The following is a 14,993-nucleotide window of genomic DNA, read 5'->3' as shown; positions in this document are numbered from 1 at the left end:
TGAGCCCTCCCTTATTGGCCGGGGAAGGAAATCCCGGGGAAGGAAATCCCAATATTTTTTAAGCATCAGACAATTGAACTTATATAGAAGAAGGCTAGCCAGACCTTCCAGATAACCCATATTTGGGTAAATTAAAACTGCATTGCATACGCCAGTTCTCTCACTATACTTCAACTCTTCCATGTTGCAAAATAGAAGAACGAGGAACCAAGAGTTACAATGGTAACGAACGCTGGTAACTAATGCCATAAAACATCAAAATTAAATTAAAAATACTTTACAAAATGGTTATATCTTTTCTATGAAAAACACAGGTTTATTGAAAAAACATTGTATTCTGTGTTTTTTGTTTGAAACAACCAACACTAATGCAGAGAAGGAGAATTCATTAATTATATTCAGTGATATATTTGTCATTTTCAGAAGACTCGAATTTCAATAAAATGTTTCCAGAGCTGTTGAAAAGGCAAATGTTATAACTATATTGAAATATTACTGTATCAATTTAATTCAAATCATACAATGAATGAAGGGAGGTAGGTTTTCTCAGTACAAATGGTTTCAAAGAAAGCACGTATAGTTAGAATGTCTTACAGTACAGGGTTATCATAAAAGAATGGTGCGTTGGTATCACTGAAAGCCTCCAACTCAACATTTTGTTTATAGGCTGTTCTAACCTCAAAATCAGTTCTTGTATTGTTGTTGCGGTGAGTTTAATGAGTTGCAATGTTCTCGGATAAAGATAAAGCAAAGTGTGTTTTATTGTTGGCTGATTTAAAATCCGTAATTTTAGTTAATTAAACATGCTTTATGACGTGAATTAGGTAAATTTGGGAGTGCCGATGGCCGAGCGGTCTGTCGTTGGACTTTGGGTCTGAGTTAGAGATAACGCAGGTTCAACTCCTGTCTGTACCATTGCACTTTTTATCAGTACCATTGACCTTGTACTGTATCTCACCCTTATTCTGTTTGACACGATCCTCGCACAGGCCAGTGGCCTATGAGGGCGGACAAAATAAGGCTTAAAAGGGGATCGGCCTCTCCCCCCCCCAAAAGAAAGAGGTCCACCACGTGAATAAAATATAATAAAAATTAAATAACACGTTGGCTTAAACAATTGGAAGAAACTGGATCAGTAAAGAAACAGAAATCAACCATCAGACCAGGTGTACCAGACGAAGACGGTTGAATTCAACAATCAGCAATTAGAAGTCCTGTGAAGTCCATACAGTGAAGTCCGCGTTGAATTAGGTATTCCAAAAACAAAAGTTCACAAATTAATAAAAAACTCAAATTACAGACTTATAAAATCCAGATACTGCAGGAATTAAAACCCAATGCAATGATTGCGTAAACCATTACAATTTCGCTGTTGAAATGTTGGACAGAATAGGTGAAAACAAATCATTTTAAGATGATATAATTCTTACAGACGAAGCTATGTACCATGTAAATGGATGTGTTTAACATACACAATTCACGAATATGGGGCTCTGAAAACCCACATGTAGTTGTTAGGATACAACGTGATTAGCCTAGAGTTTATGTTTGGTGTGGTGTAATGAAAAATCGCATAGTAGAGCCTTTCTTCTTAGGTAAAAAAAAAAAAAAAAAAAAAAAAAAAAAAACAATTAATGACGTTGAGTATCTTGACATGTTAAACCAATTATTGCTTTTCTCAACTTGATGAACTTGAAAACATTCATCAACTTCATTTTCCAACAAGATGGTGCTCCCCCACTCTTCAGTGCATTGGTCACGGACGCTTTGACAAAAGATTTGGAGATCGATAAATAGGCCGGCAAGGACCTATACTGTGGCCCTCAAGGAGTCTAGAAACCTTGTGATTTTTTTCTTATGGGGTACATGAAAAGCATTGTTTATTCACAAAAAGTTCGCGATCTAAACCACATAAAACACAGGATTAATGAAGCAATGACAACCATAACCTAAGAAATGTTAGCAAATGTTTGGAGAGAAGTTGCGTATCGTTGTCAACATGTTAATGGACATGCTAAGCGTATCGTTGTCGAGCGACTAAGGGTGCACATATTGAAATTTATTAATTATGAAAACAAAACTGTTTGCGATGACAAATAAGATGAATAAACAAGATTAACTGTAAGTAAGTTTTCTTTCAACCATGTTTGAAACCGCACCATTCTTTTATGATAACCCTGTATTTTATGACAAATGTATATGGTTTGAAATTGCGTAGCTGTACTAATGGTTTGTTCTTGGACATAATGAGATATTTAATACTTGAGAGCATGAAATAATGGAAAATAAATTATATAGATTAGTTATGAAATTTTAGTAAAAATGGTTTCAAAATTATATAAGTTTGTCAAAATTAGATTTAATCAGTCCTGTAATAAATTATTATGGTAAAGTAACTCGTGGTCTATCTCAAGTTTCTGTTTCGGGAGGGTTATTTTTTAAAATTAAGTAATACATGTAAAGCACAGCCAGCCGATATATTTTGCGAACAATACATCCCTCAGTAACGTAACAAAATAAAATGTATCATTTTTAGGATTTTTGTAATGTTATATCTAATTAAATGTTGTATTCCTTATGTAAAGTGCTTCTGACATTAACAAAAGCTACGGTATTGACATTTAATACAAAGGAAAATGCTCATTTTTGTGGTACCAAAGCATATAGTACATTTTGTATTAAATGGTTTAGTTTTATATTGTGTTATCATCCAAAATAATAAATATTAGAAATTGTGCTTTCTACTGAATAGAGAACTACTTTTAAAGACACAAATATGAATGGAAATTTATTTCCATAATTATACATAATTATAATTACGTTCAAATAATTAGTTAAAAATTATTTGAACGTTAACACCAATTATTTCAAACGCTGTGAAATGTTTAGATAATACAAATGATTTATTTTAAAATTAAAATTTGGCTGGGAAACTTATATCTTAATACCGGTGAATGACTTGCCAGCTGTGGATAATCTAGGGGACTCTGACTCTCACTGGAGTCTCTTGTTGTATATAAATGCTCAAGATTAGTTTATATATTTTAATTTATTTGATAAACACAACTATGTACACATGCTTTGAAAATTGCTAACTTCTTACAAACCACTTTGGAAAACTTGACAGCAATGATATTTCAGCAGTAGCAGTCCCCCAGCCAAGAAATAACATGACTGTCTCATATATATATATATATATATATATATATATATATATATATATATATATATATATATATACGGCTGCAAACAGTAAGCTTGAATACGTTTGTTCAAGATATAGCAAAACGCCATTCTCAAATCAACATGTAGAGAAAACATTGACACACGAAGCGAAGTCACAACAAAGAGGAATGGATCCTGCTCATCTGCTCATGAAGAAATTATTCTTGCAAATAACTATATCAGAAATAACATTAGTGTAATAATACCCATATGTCCGCCTGTAATGGATCAGTATAAGAATGACAAAACTGGGCTTTGCATAACATCCTTCGCACTTTCATGACTCACATCATATGTCTGCTGGAGTGAGTACCATATTTAAGAAGAGTTTTGGCTGACCGACCACCGCAAAACTGCCTCTCCAATAATCGGCTTTACAGAACAGTCAACAAGTGTCTTAATATAGAGTTTAATTATCGAGCGGATATTACGAAAAACCAAGCTTGAATGACTATGATAGTGTTTTGCAGCATTTGGATGACGTTTTCAAGAGAAGAGGACTGATTCATCTTATATGCTTTTCGATGGGTGTGTGTGCGGGACAGAATTGATTTTTCTCACTTTATCTTCAATACAGTAAATTTCAAAAGCTAACAGCAGCCACAATCAACACTGTTTCATACTTTCAGAGATGCACCGACGCGGAGGGGGGACGAACGAGACCTGCCCCCTCCCCCCAAGAGCATTTTAATTTCAGTCACCAATGCCCTATTAGATTATTTTGGACGACACATAACATTTATGTTGGAACTTTGAAATGAATTATAATCAAATATATCAATTCAAACTTTATAACCATTTTAATCTATGAAATACACAGCACTGCACATATAATTCAATTTAGTCCAAAGCGACCGCCACGCAGCAATTACGAAAGTGAGGTTAGTTGTTACTATTTCTTGTGGCCTTCTCCCTTTACTCGGTACTTTCAGTAACCGAGTGCAAAATGTACACGTACGAAACTGCTAAACGAGTCCGAGTGCTTTGTACCAGGAACGGCGGTAAACGTGTAAAGTATCTACATCGTGAAAGTAAACTGTACCGGGTACTTCCGGTTTGCTATAACTTGTACTCTCAGGACAGACGATTATTCGGTACAAATTATCTTTTGGAATAGTCCTGGTATGATCAGTTGCCACAGTAGTGAGTATGTTCCCGAGCTCTGAGCAGTTCTGAACTGTATTAGTTTGTTACCATTTGTTGTCATTACGAAGCAAACCGCCCTGGGCAGTGTGACGATTTGCGCGGTAAATCGATCAGTTGCCGGTTTAAAACAGATTAAATTGAGCACATTAATCTGTTTTAAAAATTTTAACATTTTTAATAGTGGTTTACAAAATTAAATACTCAATGGCTAAGAGTTCCATGAAATTTAATCTGTGTTAAAAATTTAACATTTTTAATAGTGGTTTACAAAATTACATGCTCAATGACTAAGAGTTCCATGACTTGACCAATACGGAATTTTGAGGGTTACCAAGTGAAGAATAAAAGTTAAGATGACATTTTGATAACAAATTTATCCCCATAGTATTCTAAGATTCTAAAATATTACATGGTCAATTAAAGTACATTTGCATATATCGTAAAAACCTTTAGTCACTATGAACTCACAAGTTTCCGAGTTATGAATGTTCAAAAGCTGCATTTTATTTGAAAAGTAACAAAAAACCGGTATTTTTCTCGTTGTCATTGATATAAAAACTGGAATTTATTGTTAGTAAACAGTTTCATACGTAGACACGCAGAAATAAAAAAAGATGAATTTTAGTATAACTCGTGTTATTGGTGCTCTATTAGATTGTGCTCCGAAAATAAACATCAAGATTTAGCTTTGGTCATGATTTTTGATTTAAACTTAACTATTTTGTTTAATAGTTTGTTATGATTACATTTTGTTTTAGTTAAGGATAGTCTTTCGCCTTTAAAAACATTGATTTCCATTTTACTCTTCTCGTATACAAAACGTGAGTATTTCAATTTGCTAAGTCATTCAAATAAACTTTACAACGTTACATGGCACAAGGTTGATTTTACCATTTTAGATTCTTATACTAACATAACTTTTGAAATATCAATATTTTACTCCGTATATCATAGCTATACTGCTCTTTACTCCTTTTTGGCAGTTATAAATAAAATAAAGTCTATGTACAGAGATTTTCAAATATGACCAGAAACGTCTGCACGGAAAGACTCAAAGTCCAAATAATTCTTTCAATAATGTTCGATAGTTATGGACATCAGAAAAAGTTTTGGTTGCACTTGACATATTCATAATAGGAGTTTGTCATTATATTAGTTATTTAAAAGTCTGATTGCTTAGATAGGGTAAATGTGTCACAAGAACTCTTTAGTGACACCGGAGCAAATTGGGGGCTACAGGCGTTTGATGAAATGCTTCAAATAAAAGTCGATACAGAAGCTGATGAGATGATCAAAAATGCCAGAGAAACTAAGGAGAGGAATCTGAAACAGTGATAGGATAAATAATGAGGGCTTTATAGGCAAAGAATTGATTATGTCTGAATAAGGACAAGGTTATCTCTTTTAGCAAATTTTCCCTAAAACTTCAACTTCAACGTAAATATTTTTTAAAAGTGCTTATTTTTCAGTACATACCTCTTTCAAACTCTTCAAACCAAATATTACACTAAAAAATACCGTTTGGCAGAGCCCTATAGTTGAAGGTATTTAAAATCCACTAAAACATGTCTTGCATGTAATATGTGTGAATTAATACTTGGATTATTATCAAATTGTCATAAGATTGACATTAGAAATCCGTGTGACAGAGTCCTGTAGTAATATTTTGAATTATCCCTTGGATCATTATAAAATTCTCATAAGATTACTCGAGCGGCAGAGCCCTATAGATGGATATAATTAAAATCCACAATAATATGTCTGGAGTGTAATATATTAATTTAGTATTTGGATTAGTATCAAATAATCGTAAATTAACATTAGAAACCCGTGTGGCTGAGACCTATATGTATTAAAGTCCACAAATATAAACATATTTAGAGAGAAATACGATCTGCAACTATAAAGTAATGAGACTGATGTGAAAAAAATATTGCTTACCGTTTTACTCAAATTTAATGTCTTATGTCTCTTCCAAAGTAGTTCTTTTCTGATTGCACACACTTTTTCCAGCGCTTATGCCATTGATGGTAACATTTCTTGAACTCATCTTCTGCAATATCCTCCAAGACCCTCGTCACAGCTTTTTGGACATCTTTGTTGTTTGAAAATGATGTCCCTTGAGCGCCGTTTTGACTCTTGGAAATAAAAAAAAGTCGCACGGAGCAATATCTGGTGAATAAGGTGGCTGTGGTAATACTGAAATTTGTTTTAAGGTCAAATGCTGCTGTACTGACAAAGCACTATAGGATGGCGCATTACCGTGTTGCAGAATCCAGTTATCAGCGATGTTGGCACGAACACGAAGAACTCTTTTACAAAGACTTTCTAAAAATTCTTTGTAGGAATTCTTTGTTTGATTGGTTAACTATTTGTCCAAAAGGCACTCACTCTTTATGAACAATTCCCTTGGAATAAAAAAAACACACAAACATGCATTTCGCTTTTGATTTTGACATGCGAGCTTTTTTTGGTCCGGGTTGCCTTTGAGCACCAATGCGAAACTTGGCGTTTTGTCTCTGCATCATGCGGAATAAAAACCAACCTTCATCATCAGTGATAACACGGCTCAACAATTCTGGATAAATTTCAGTTTGCTCTAATAGATCGGTGGTCACATTTTTCGACGTTTTTCGCTGTTGTGGTGTGAGATTTTTGGGAACCATTTTTGCACAGATCTTTCTCATACCAAGATCTTCAGTTATTATTATACGAACCGTTTCCCGATTGATGTTCGGTTCTTCTGCAATCATTTCCAGGGGTAATTATCGATCAGATCGTACGAGTTCACTCACCCTGGTCAAGTTGACATCCGTGAGTGAGTTTGATGGTCGTCCACTGCGGTCATCATCTTCAAAATTCGTTCTGCCTTCACTAAACATTTTGTGCCAACGAAACATTTGAACTCTTGACATAACCTCCTCTCCAAAAGCATTCTAAAACTTACCGTAAATTATCGTCGCGTTTTCACCCAGTTTACCGCAAAAATAATTGGCATACCGTTGCGCATTATTATACGATTCCATTTCCGTGACGAAAGGCACAAACACGTCTTAACTTACATTCACGCTTGAGCAGTTGCATCGATGTCCCGCTTGGACTAAAGCAGCTTACAGATGAAGGTCAAAGATATTAAGCCTACGCAAGCCTGCAGGGTTGCCACATCTTGCAAAACATCAGTCTCATTACTTTATTGTCACACCTCGTTTGATTTAATTATTACTTCGAATATTATCAAATGGTCAGAAGATTAACATTAGAAACTCGCGAGGCTGAACCTATAGATGGATATTATTAAAATAAAAAAAGTGTTTAGAGTGTAAAATGTTTCAATTATTACTTAGATTACTATCAAATGCTCATAAGATCAACATTAAAACACCCATGTGGCAGAGCCCTGTAGTTGTATTTATTACAGATCTACAATGTTATGTCTAGAGTGTAATATGTTACACCTAATAATTGGATTATTATCAAATCATCATAATATTAACATTACAAAGCCGTTTGGCTGAGAAGTATAGATGGATAAAATTAAAATACATAAAAACATGTTTAGAGATTTAAATGTTTCCATTACTACATTATTATTATTATTATTAAATGGTCAAAGGATTTACCCTTGTAGTTGAATTTTTAAAAATCCACAATAATATGTCTAGAATGTAATATATTTTAATTATAATTTGGATTATGTAGTTGGATTTATGTAAAATCCAAATATTATGTCTAGAATGAAATATTTCACAACAAATCCAACAATATGTTTGGGTTGGAATCAAATCGTAGTAAAATTAACATTAGAAACCAGATTGGCAGAGGCCTATAGTTGGAGATATTGAAAATCCAAAACAATATATTTAGAAAGTAATGTGTGTTTTAATTATTACTTGTAATATTATTAAATTGCCATAAGATTAACATTAGAAACCCGTGTGGTTTTATTAAAAACCAATAAAAGATGTCTAGAGTGTTATGGGTCATTTTCAAATTGAGAGCAAATATCATTCCCTGGTTAATGACATTTCAGTAAATGTACAAATAAATTTTATAATAGGTTAAGGATTAATAATGCGGATGCGAAGTTGTTATATATACTCATTTAAAAATAAAATGATAATTAGTTATGTTCCAATAAATGTTATAAGTATCATTTTGTCTTATCAAGAAAAGAAGATAAAGAGATAATAAGAAACACTCCACCCAACAGTGACACTGAAGGCAGTTTAGCACTTACCGAGAGAGATTCTCGTCAAAAACAAGTTGGAAGAAAAATGGTCCGGAAAGACAAAGCCAAAGCATAAAGAGAACTAAAAAAAAAAACTAAACTAAAAGCCAAACTAGACAAATACAAAAAACTGTTTCAAAAAGAGCGATTGAAAAATCGAATTTAACATCGCCTTCACCAAGCAAAAGGTGAGAAATCTGGTTGGCCATGAAAAGGTATCTCCGCGTGTAAAGAAAGACTTTTTGCCGGATATGTCCTTGAAAGCAGTTGAAATCGTCAGTCAAAAATACTAAAGAGAGCCAAATAATACCCAGAGCTATCGGTTCGAAAATGTTAATCAAATACAGAGTGCAGAAATAACTTTTAATTCCAAAAAAAACACGTGTGTTTTTTTTGCACATGGTCGTAAGCCTAACTTTAAAGACTAATCTTAAGATTGGTTTAGGTTATGGTAGTTTCATAATTCACAAATATTTTGAAATTGTCTTATGTAAATAAATTTGGTATTTACTATCCTAATATTATCTAAATCATTGAGTGGAAACTTGTTACGTCTTCAGTTTTTTATTTTCGAATCTATACCACACTGTTATATTTTTATAATAATGCAAGAGAAGTTAAAACACGATTGAAGGAACAGCTGTTAGTATCGCATATGACGGTTGTCCCCTCGCCGATGGCGCTTGTCCCCTCGCCAACACTTGCCTCCTCGCAGACGATTACTTTTTTGCATATTGAAACATAAATAATGGAAGCAAAGGGTCCTTTTTTATTTTGTTGATACAAAATGTCTAATAAACAAAGTTGCGTAATTTTTTATTATTAATTATATTTTATTTTATTGTATTTTCTAATCTTTATAGTTTTATTTTTATTTTTCCCGTTTGAGCATGTTTTTCAAATAAAATATCTTTAATTCTTACAAATTATGAAGTTTTCTCTCGTATTCATTTATTAATGACGGTGACTAATAAAATAATATAAGTATGGAAGTTTAACTTTGTAATTAAAACATAAAATAATATAAATAACATAAACATAAAATAATTTCAGACGCATTCGACTTCAAATATAAAAAATTATAAACTGTAAACATTAAACTCTGCTACTCCAGGAGCTGTTACTACAAATAACTAAGGAACATTGCTGGTGTGATTTAAAACAGTTTTTGTTTATCAATTGATTACTACATCATATTTGCTCCCAATTTGAAAATGGCCCTAACATGTGACAATTAATATTTGGATTATTATAAAATGGACTTAAGATTAAGATTAAAAACCCGCTTGGGTGAGACCTATAGATGGATATAATTAAAATCCACGAACACATGTTAATAGTATAATATGGTTCAATTAATATTCGGATTAATATGAAATCGTCATATGAATAATATTAGAAATCCGTTTGGTATAGCCCTTTTTGTGTATATTTAAAATGTACAAAAATATGTCTAGAGTGTAATAACTTTCAATTAATATTGGGATTAGTTTTAACTCGTCACAAGATTAACATTAAAAAGCAGTGTGGTGGAGCTCTTTAGTGGGATATAATTAAAATCTAATTAATAATTTGGATTAATCATTGGTACTTAATTAAAATAATACTTTTAAATTATATTTAGTTTTATACTTCACATTGCTATACAAAATCATGGCATTCAAGGAACGTTATAGATTTTATAAAATTTCATTTAAACACTGTGACCTAAACAAGGTTCGCTACACTACTTGTCGTAACAGGCTTCATTGGGGTTGCAATGCAAATGTTAGATATTTATAGCACATTTCAATCTCGAGTTTTTCTGCGCACATATGGGAAAGATAATTTCAGAAAAAAGAAATCGACACGAAAATGAGACGTCATAGAACTGCCTTTTGCAGGAATGAAGTTTTATGCAAAATTTAAGGTCTACAAACGAAGTCTTTTTGACATATCTTACAATCAAGAAAAGTTTACACACCTAGTCACTATAAAATAATATTGTACGTTTTGGTATATTTAGGCTGCACGTGTAATTATGTCACAGGTTTGAATATCTTATGAGTGCACTGAGCTTGTTTATAAATGATTTATTCTAAAGAAATATACGTTTATAAATCTGTTTTCTCGTTATTATCATGGTTACCCATGAGACCTATGAAAAATATTCGCTAACGCTCAACCAAATTTTGTGGAGTGACATGAACCATGATTGAACTCAGTGTTAAAACATATAAATTTTACGAGTGTGCCCAAAAATGAGATGGGTCAAAAGTTTGTTGTTGCTTCAGCAGCAAGCTCCCAGATACAGAGACGAATCGATAAAATATTATTCTGCGACGGCCACAACGCGGCGCGACAGTTAAACCGACCTACATAACTACTGTCTGCCATGAACCGAGGTAGACGTGGTACAAGTGGAAATCCCACTCATTTTCAATACAGTATATTAGTGGTTCAAGAAGATGGATTAACGATTATTGCACAGAAAACCTACATGAAAGACTTGTCAATTTTGATAGCTCGCACTGAAACTGGCATCCTTATACTCGTATACACAACGATCACACTTTATTCGGTATTAATGAGATTTATATTCTACGGAAGTATAATTTACTTTGTTTTACATGAATGGGGGTCACGTAATATCTTATCTTATCTTACTTTCCTATCTTATCTTATCTAATTTTCCTATCTTATTTAACTTTCCTATCTTATCTAACTTTCCTGTCTTATCTTACTAACGATCTGGACATCTGTGCGGAATGGGGTAGTACCGTCAGTGCTGCACCGCTGAGATGGCTACGAAATAAAAACATCCCTGCGCCTACCACGTAACAGAAACAATTTCTAGAGAGCCTAATCACAAATGCTTGAGAGATCAGTCAAATATTAGAATTTATAGAAGCCCATTGGAAAGTTTGAGTGGTTTCGTGTGGACTAACAAAAAAATATCCAAAAACACATTTTACATCATAAACATGTTTCTCAATGTTCGATGTGTACGATGCATGAGGTTTTGAACTAAAACAGAATTAACAACAGAAATACATGATCACCATCGTTTGTAGCTCAAATCACATGTTGTATTGTTCCATCGTACATAATTCACAACGAAGAAATACTAATTAGTCCAGGAGTCAAGCGTCAGTTTTCGTTGTATAAGCACACATCTTAGCTTTCTATGCTCTATAAATGTTTTTATTATATATTTATAAATTATTGTTATTAGGTATTAATTATAGTTTTTGGTTCTTATTAAAAATGGAAGTTCTAATATTATTTTGTGTTATGATTGTATAATTATATTTTTATTTTTTTTTTTAGAAGTATCATATTTATAATTTTGTAGTGTTTAGATTATTGTTTAATTTAATGTATTTAGTAAGGTAGATTAGTGTTAATATTAATTTGGTTAATATTTGTCAATAATTATTGTTCAGACAGGTTAAGTGTAAGAAAGGGCCATGAGGCCCTAACTTTGCCTGTTTAAATAAACAAATTTTCATCTCATTTAATTTTTTCTATGAAATTGATAAGGGAATTTACCATAAAAAATAAATACACCGACAGATGCTCTAATTTTAGCAGGGTCCAAAAGATTTGAAAAAAAATTTCATTTTCAGATCATGTAGTGTCAGACTGACTCAGTTAAAATCAACCGTCATACATGAAAATAAAAGTGCAGCGTCAGTTTAACCACATGAAGACAGGCTGCTTTGACGAACAATGGTGACTTTAAGTGTGTTTATATAAACTATTCATATCTCCTCAATATCATTTTGGATAGCTCATCATATGCCGATGCAACACAATCTGCGTCAGAGAAAATAACATCCATTTAAGTCTTTCACGTCCTCTTTCATCAAAATGATTATCCAAGAAATCACAAATTAGTTGATACAAGAATATTTAGTGCAACCACTGACTGTCTCTTCTACCGATATATTCTGGATAACTGGTGAACGTTTATTCTGAAGACCGACTTCAAAAATCATCAAATGATGGAGAGGAAATATCTGCTGTCGTTTCAATTTACCACACCTACCACCGTCATAATCAGTACGTCACACAATTTTAATTACATATATCAAGAGTCCGCCCAGGAACGATTATCTAAGACGGCATCGGTGTAAATATTACTTCTTTGCTATCAATCGTAAGCCTTCCAAAGCCCATACGCAATTAAGACATTCTTGAGTGTGAATCTCAGAAACTACTTCATCTGAATATACTTTTCTGCCGGTGAAAAAACGGGCCGAAGCTTATTGTAAAATTCCATTAGGAAAATTCTAAGACTTCAAGACATACAAGAACATAAGGGTGCGAGGTAACGGGAAATTTAGAGAAGAATCTTCTGATACGATATGTTTGCTTTTTTAATCTCACCATGAACAAGGTCGGCTATGAGAGCCTTCTGAAATAACCTGGTTGGCCACTGCTGTTATTAAGCTTTTTATTTTCATAACTTACTATTTTTACTATAAAGTGTTTTAGCTGGAAGCCCTTTGAATCCCACGTGATATTAAATCACTCTCAAAACCAATCGATATTTATTATATTGAACAACTATTTGGTGGTGTCTGTTAAGAGGAAGAATAATATTAGTTACTTTTGCCTATCCGTTTTTATTATATCTTTGTAGAAATGGCTGTCTGTTGCCGGTAGTTAATCAACTAAACCATTTCGGTTTATTAACGAATTAAAACTCATTACTCTTTTAATTAATGATTGGTTGTAGTTGTGTCTATTATATATTAAATCTAATATTTTGACATGTAAAATACATAAAATGTGCCTGTAGGACCAGTGTCAACTTAGTTGCGAGTCACCTCTGACTTTAACGTGCAGATTGGCAAAAGCTTAGGAAAAATTGGTCCGCATCGAGTTGGCTGAAAGAGGATCTACATCAATTTGGTCAGCCTTAAAAACACTTTAAAGGTCACATTTTTTTGTATCAAATGATGGCCAAGTATATATCAGAAATGAAGGTTCTAATAAAGATCTATAATATTTACGAATCTAACAAAAAATTCTTAAATTTACGGGAAGAAAAGTTTAATCTTGAAAAATAAAATTGTGACACATAAATATTTTAGACATACTGAACTTTGTTTCCGTAATATATTATTGAAATATTACACAAAAAAGGGGAATAAGTGATATAAAGTCAACAAATCTATTATTTATCTAATAAACCAATCCTTTTATAAGGGTATTTTTCACGGAAAATTTAAAGTTTTCTGTTGTACATCCAATCCATAAAAAAGAGAAAACACCGAGATTTCAAAGTACAGGCCAATTAGCCTGCTTTCTTATTTTGCTAAATTATTTGATATGATCATTCTGGCAAGTCTCCAAAGATACTTTGACTCTAATGCAGTTTTGACTGCATCTCAGTTTGGTTTTAGAAAAGGGACATTCAACTCCAAGTGCTGTCAGTAACATCATGGAGACCGTTTTGGGAACTTTGGATGAGTCGCAGTGTGCCGGTGCTTTATACTGTGATTTATCAAACAAAGGCTTTCGATTTTATCAACCATCCCGTCCTTTTGGGGAAACTGAAAAGATATGGCTTAAACGGTGCAGCTCTCTCACTTCTTTCCTCGTACCTCACTGAAAGGAATCAGGAAACTGCACTAAGACATAAAGGACAATTTCAAGGGGGTTGGATGAAAGTCTGTTCTGGAGCACCCCAAGGCTCCATACTTGACCCTTTCCTATTTTCTATATACATAAATAACCTTCCTTCCAATACAAATTCAAACATTGTTTGCTATGCAGATGGCACAACTACTCTGTTTTCTGGTCTTGTTCACAATCTAGAAATTATCATGAATCAGTCATATTTTGACTTGAATACATGGTTTAAGTCAAATGGTCTTCACTCAAATGAAGAGAAAACTAAGATAATGATTTTCTTATCATATTTCCGTGATTTAGAGAGTTTCAGCGTAAATGACATCACCCCATAAAAGTCTGCTTCTCTTCTTTGTGTGACTTTGGATGATAAACTCAAATGGTCTCAACATATTGATACCCTTTGCACAAAGCTATCTTCAATTACCTACGCTTTTCGAGTGTTAATGACTGTAGTTGGTAAAGAAACTATCCTTCAAATATAATCTGGTTATGTGTACAGTAGGTTAAAATATGCTATTGCATTCTGGGGGTTATCTAATGAAAAGTTAAGCGTATTTAGAGTCCAAAAGAGAGGTATATTCTCATTATGTCAGGATCTGGTCACTGTGCTCACTGTAAGCCTTTATTCAGTAACTGAATTTCCTCAATCTTCCAAGTATCTACACACTTAAACTTTTTTTTAAATAACCCTCATTTTTTCAGAAATACCTATAACCATAAGTTTATTACGCGCCACAAGAATAACACGGTCTACCCGATCCACAGATTG

The 14,993-nt window shown here is 33.1% G+C and overlaps 1 protein-coding gene across 2 annotated transcripts in view; it reads right to left on the bottom strand.

The window, feature by feature from the left end:
• Positions 1 to 14,993, bottom strand: part of LOC124368756 (potassium voltage-gated channel protein Shal) — a 436,395-nt gene that overhangs the window by 90,057 nt on the left and 331,345 nt on the right. The gene's annotated exons all lie outside the window — the stretch shown is intronic.

This window comes from Homalodisca vitripennis, chromosome X (assembly GCF_021130785.1).
Source record: "Homalodisca vitripennis isolate AUS2020 chromosome X, UT_GWSS_2.1, whole genome shotgun sequence".
Classification (NCBI taxonomy): Eukaryota; Metazoa; Arthropoda; class Insecta; order Hemiptera; family Cicadellidae; genus Homalodisca; species Homalodisca vitripennis.
The sequence above is the reverse complement of the archived record's forward strand: the minus strand, read 5'-3'. Positions and strand labels throughout refer to the sequence as shown.